Source organism: Papaver somniferum, chromosome 2, assembly GCF_003573695.1.
Source record: "Papaver somniferum cultivar HN1 chromosome 2, ASM357369v1, whole genome shotgun sequence".
Taxonomy (NCBI): domain Eukaryota; kingdom Viridiplantae; phylum Streptophyta; class Magnoliopsida; order Ranunculales; family Papaveraceae; genus Papaver; species Papaver somniferum.
The window spans coordinates 194,636,244-194,642,618 of record NC_039359.1 but is presented as its reverse complement, the minus strand read 5'-3'; positions in this window follow the sequence as shown (position 1 = coordinate 194,642,618).

Genomic DNA, 6,375 nt, shown 5'->3' with positions numbered 1-6,375 from the left:
CACAAAAGGTCTCAGGTCAGTCAAGGGCGTCTGATTGACTGACAAATCTACAAAAGGTCTTAGGACAGCTAAGGGCGCCTGATTGACTGACAAATCTACAAAAGGTCTCAGGTCAGCCAAGGGTGTCTGATTCACTGACAAATCTACAAAAGGTCTCAGTTCAGCTAAGGGCGCCTGATTCACCGACAAATCTTCAAAAGGTCTCAGGTCAGCCAATGGCGCCTGATTGACTGATAAATCTACAAAAGGCCTCAGGAATGCCAAAGTCCCTTGATCGGCTAGCAAATCTACAAATAGGAGGGATTAGGCACACCCTAGCCCATCCTCCACAAAAAAAGGGGGAGGGAATAGGCACACCCTAGCCCTTCCTTTACAAAAAATTGGGAGGGAATAGGCTCGCCCTAGCTCATCCTCTACAAAAAAAAATGAGAGGAGGGAATATGCTCGCCATAGCCCATCATCTACAAAAAGGAGGTAATAGGCACACCATAGCCCATCCTTTACAAAAAGCAGGGAATAGGCTCGCCCTAGCCCATCCCAAAAAAAAGGAAGGAATAGGCTCCCCTAGCACATCCTCCACAAAAAAAAAACGGAATAGGCACACCCTAGCTCATCCTCTACAAAAAAAAGGGGAGGGAATAGGCTCGGCCTAGCTCATCCCCTACAAAAAAAGAGAGAGGAGGGAATAGGCTCTCCCTAGCCCATCCTCTACAAAAAGGAGGGAATAGGCACACCATAACCCATCCCCTACAAAAAGGAGGGAATAGGCTCGCCCTAGCCCATCCAAAAAAAAAGGAGGGAATAGGCTCTCCCTAGCCCATCCTCCACAAAAAAAGGGCTCTCCCTAGCCCATCCTTCACAAAAAAAAATAGGGAATAGGCTCGCCCTAGCCCATCCTCTACCAAAAGGAGGGAATAGGCTCGCCCTAGATCATCTTCTACAAAAAGTCAGGATAGGCACGCCCTAACCAATCCTCTACAAAAAGTCAGGATAGGCACACCCTAGACCATCCTCTACAAAAAATTTTGGGTAGATGCGTTTAACCACACGCCCCATTCCCCTTCATCGAGGCATGATATGCTCTACCAACTTGTGGATATCCTTAATAATCGTCTTTAGCTTGTCCCCCACGCGTGAATGAAAGAATGTTTGTATGTTCATCATATTCCTTACGCGCTTTGTCTTGACAAATCAGTCTGAGAACCCACAACATACCCACTTCCTCTCCCAACGCCAACAGGTGCGTCAGTTCGTCCTGAAGGTAAGACGCGGATACAAGCTAAAGACATTCCCAACCACGTGGAATAGTTAGAGAAAATAAAAGGATGAGGCTAGGAAAATTCTACGCCATATATTCATCACACTCGCGCGCATGATGAAAATTTCTTGCAAAAAACTATCTCATTTCATATATTCCTCAAACTTGCAGATTGGGACTCGACTCGAGAAGACAGTACAAAGGGCGCTAGAATGGAACGCAATATGACTATCGGGTTATTTGATAATTAACCCAATAGTAAGGGGACTAATGTTGATACATGAAAAATATCACCCTTTAGCCGGGCTAGTGTGCCCCCAAAAGGGAGGCAAACCCAACATGAAACATGGGGACTTGGGGACTAGGACTAAAGCCCAAGTCCACTAAGAAAGTATCCATAAGATGGAAAGGACAAGGGAGGAATTAATAGGAAAGAATGAGGTTGTATTAGAGAAGGAATGGCATAAGTAGTAATTAAGGAAGTTTAGGACATGTGGCATGATATAGTAAAAAGAAGGGTTTTTGAAAAGTCTATATAAAGGGGCATATAGTACAATAGAAGGGGATCCTTTTCTCTCTCTCCCATCTTGGGAATTGGGTGTGTTGTGGCTAGGACTTGTAGAGCCAAAATTCACCCCTCAACAAGGAGCGTCCATAAGGGTTATGTCAGCCGACATTTACGAGTCTCTTAATCTTAGACCTATAAAGGAGACAAGGATTACTATTCCATTACAAACGAGTCCAATATATATCATAAGGGACTTGAGGAGCACGTGCTAGTTCAAGTGAGTGAGTTAATCTTTCCGGTTGATTTCTACATTGTGGACATGCAGAATGGAGATAATTGTTCATCTACTTCGTTACTTCTTGGGAGACCGTTTATGAAAACGACAAAGACGAAGATTGATGTTGATAGTGGTACACTCACTATGGAATTTGATAAGGATATCATTCGCTTCAACATATTTGAAGCCGTGCATTATCCTAGTGATGTGCACTCTCGCTTTTTCTATTGAAGTTATTGGGTTCATTAACACAAAAAACGTTTGATTTGAGCAATGAAGATGAACTTGAAGTTGTGTTGCGAACTAACATTGATTTTGACGTTCACGGGAAGCCAAATTTGGATGTCGACTTAGCTAAAGATCTAGTTGATATGTATGGTGCATTAACGACATTACAAGAAGCTCAAACGGGTAATATCTCTTATATTTCTTTACCCGTAACTAATAAGGCTCCTTTACCTTTTATTGTGCAGGTACCTAAACTAGAATTGTAGACTCTTCTGGATCACCTAAGTATGATTACTTGGGTGATAAAAAAGAACTTCCGGTGATTATTCAAAATAATCTCGTTGCAATACAAGAAGAACGTATACTTCGGGTTCTGAAAGAGCACAAAACCGCCATTGGTTGGACAATTACTAACATCAAAGGCATTAGTTCATCCATGTGTGCATAGAATCCTTATGGAATATGATATTAAGCTAATACTCGATGCTAAACGTAGGCTTAATCCTCAATGATGAAGGTCATGAAGAAAGATATCCTCAAATTGCTAAGTGTGGGGGTGATTTACCCAATTTCTGACAGCAAATGGGTTAGTCCAGTACAAGTGGTTCTTAAGAAATTAAGTTTCAATGTTGTTAGAAATCAAGATGATGAGTTTGTTCCTACAAGAGTTCAAACGAGATGGAGAGTGTGCACAGATTACAGAAAGCTTAATGTCGTAACTAGAAAGGATCGCTTTCCTTTGCCTTTCATTGTTAAAATGCTAGAGAGGTTAGCGAGACATTCACATTATTTATTTTTTGGATTTCGGGTACAACCAAATTGTTATTGCACCGAAGGATCAAGAGAAAACTACTTTTACTTGTCCGTTTAGTACATTTTCCTATAGACGGATGCGACTTGGTATTTGCAATGCGCACGCCAATTTTCAGAGATGTATGGTTAGTATAATTTCTGACTACGTGGAACGCATCATTGAGGTATGCGTACCCCTACACATACCGCAGTGTGAACTACGCAGATGATCATAAACTATTTTCATAAACATTTTGGCATAACTACAACTCTCATAAACACTTCTAAGACAAATCATTATGTGTTTGTGAATCATGGTTTAAATTTTGAGTGTTAATGAACATGATTATGCTTATAAGTTCTTAAGGCATATTTATATACCATGAACTATTATTGAACAAGTTCTTATACCCTGGACCATAGTGTATATTCTTTTGTGTAATCCCATTACACACTTCTCACATGCTTACATGAATTTCCTAATAAGAATTTTATTTAAACTGAGAAAGTGATTACTTAAATCGCAAGTTATCTTAGCTTTCAAAGCTACGTATAGTCTTGAAAGTCTATAAATAAAGAGACTCAGAATTTGTACACAGACTGCTTCTATCAAAGCAAGGGATTATCATGCTAGTTATTACACCGTAGTTACGTAATACACGAACCTTCTCTAATACCAATTGAAAAGGAAATGGTACCAAGTATACCACCAACTTTTTCGTTTGATTGGAATATAAACCTACATGGTATTTTTTAACAATCAAAAGAATAACTTTTAATGCAGAAAAGTAAAAAGCACAGACACACACATGATGTAGTTTTTAAAGTGATAAGTAGAAGTTCGTTCAAAGACTTGTAAAGATTTGATTTCAGACTTAATTTTAGTTTCACTTAATGTTACGAGAGACTGGGACTCAGGATTCCACCAGTAAATCCATTCATGCGATTCATATAGTTATTCTAGAAAATTATAGCTCAAATAGAATATTGACTCTGTTTCTTTGCCAAGGTAGATTTTTGAAAAGCAACGACTATAAATCTAAAGCATGGGATATCAAAAGACTTAACCTAAGTATAACCCATCAATTGAAATCACAGCCGTTCAATAAAAACCATAAAACAATTAATAATCCATGCAAAAAGTCATGAAAGAATTAAATATAATTACCACACGTATGAAATATGGCTTCCTCCGTCATCCCAATGTTGGGGTTTAGCTCATGATGTCTTACAAACTCTTAAAAGATAGAAACATGGCTCAAAGAGTGTTTAAAGATGGAAGTACAAGGAAAATCAGCAAAACAGATCAATTGCAACGTTTATATGCGTGGCAGATCGACTGTTACTAACGATACAGAAGATATAAGACTGCTGGGAACGATACTATGTGTGTCGTGGATAAACCACACTTTTCTGCGACTGACTTGGGTCGTCCAATGTTCTTCAGCTTCGTCTTCTTGCTCCTGCTGCTGCAACTTTCTCTGCAGCGTGATTTCTTCGTACCAGAGCCTCTCTAAACTACGTAAAGGCCCCAAACTCCTCTCCTCCCTTTGTTATGACTTCCTCCACCTTTTATATCCACCACAAGCCGATTAAAACTCGGAGAAAACTTCTTTTCTTCTCCCGCAGGTCACGGTACTTTCCTTTTATTTTTCTCTTATACGCGGCTTCTAGCTCTTTCCAAACTCTCCGAAAACTCTATGAAGATCAAAACGAATCTAACAGAATATATGGCTCCATTACTGCACGAAATTTCCAAGAATAAAACCAACAGAATCCGAGTGAGTATTCTTCCCTGTTTTAACAAATCAACGTGTAATAATCATGTTTCTTCCGCGTCCAAGTCCATTAGCTAGCATCCATAATCCTAACAGGCCCATACCCACGTATTTCCACTGAAAATCCATGAGAGAATATCGTTCAAATCCAAACTGGGAAGTTCACGGCTCTGTAAATTTGTTCCCGCCAAAATATGTTTAAATGGGGAAGAATAAGGGGCGCCCCCTATCCTCTGATGGGGTATGAATAACAGGTGGGTGGCCCTTAACAATTCGTGTTCCCCTTATCCAAAATGGGAGTCCTTTTAGTAGATGTCCTCCGGAGGTGCCTTTAGCAACTTTTCGAGCCGAATTTTTTCAAAAATGTTTATTGGCCAAAAATACCTACAAATAAATAAAACACCATAATAAGTACAAAAATGAGCCCTAACAATATATAGAATCGAGACATATCGGAAAAAAAAAATGTGTCTATCAACACACACACGCACAAGAATTTTGTTAACGAGGAAAACTGCACCTGCACAAAAACCACGGGACCTCGTCCAATTGTGAACACCACACTATGCTAAACCGTTCAGACGCTAGCCTACTATCAGACTACGGACCGGACTGTAGTTGAGACCGAATTAACCCTCCAAGCAATTCAGCTGAAGTCGTGTTCCTTATGTCTCTTGAACCTCGTAATATTATATGCACTTGATTCCTTAGCTGACGTCCTTTACAGCCTAATAGTTGCTTTGACCTAAGTGAAGACTTTTGATACCAATTTTCCTCTAACAAACAAGCCTATTTGATTTCCTTTTGATATGTTTCAATCTAGGTTTGGAAATATGTTTACAGTAGACAAAGTTCAACGAACCTCACGAATTCTAAGCATTTACATTAAGTTAGTTGAGAAGCATGGATTACAAACCACCTCCCAAAAATAATATGAAAAGGCGAGGGTACCCAGATATACCACAAGCTAAAACTTTTCCTACCTATAAGTCCTTTCTCCGAAAGTGATTGTCTATGGACTGAGTCGAGATAATACAACTAATCAGTTCACACTTCGTGTGATCGTCTATGGATACGAGATCGAGACAATACAACAACAAAGTATGTTTACTTGATACAAAGGTTCGGACTTGAACAAATAAAATAGGATTGCTTATCAAGTAAATAGGAATTAACGTTTATGTAATTTACGTTAATTATAATAAAACAATTATAATGTGGAAATATAAAGTAAATGACACATCAAGATTTTTTTAACGAGGAAATCGCAAATGCAGAAAAACCCCGGGACCTTGTCCAGAATTGAATACCCTCAGGATTAAGCCGTTACACAAAATTACACCTAACTTCGTATAGTTGAGACCAAGCAACTAAACCTATAGTTCACCTAGTTGCGTCTGTATTCCCACGCCTCCAACTTATAAATAAGTCACGTACTTGGAACAATTCTTTTGGTTCGTATTCTAAACAGTAAAGGAACAACAAATCTGTTTTGTATCAACTCTATTCAACCAAGTGATATGAGTCGGACAAA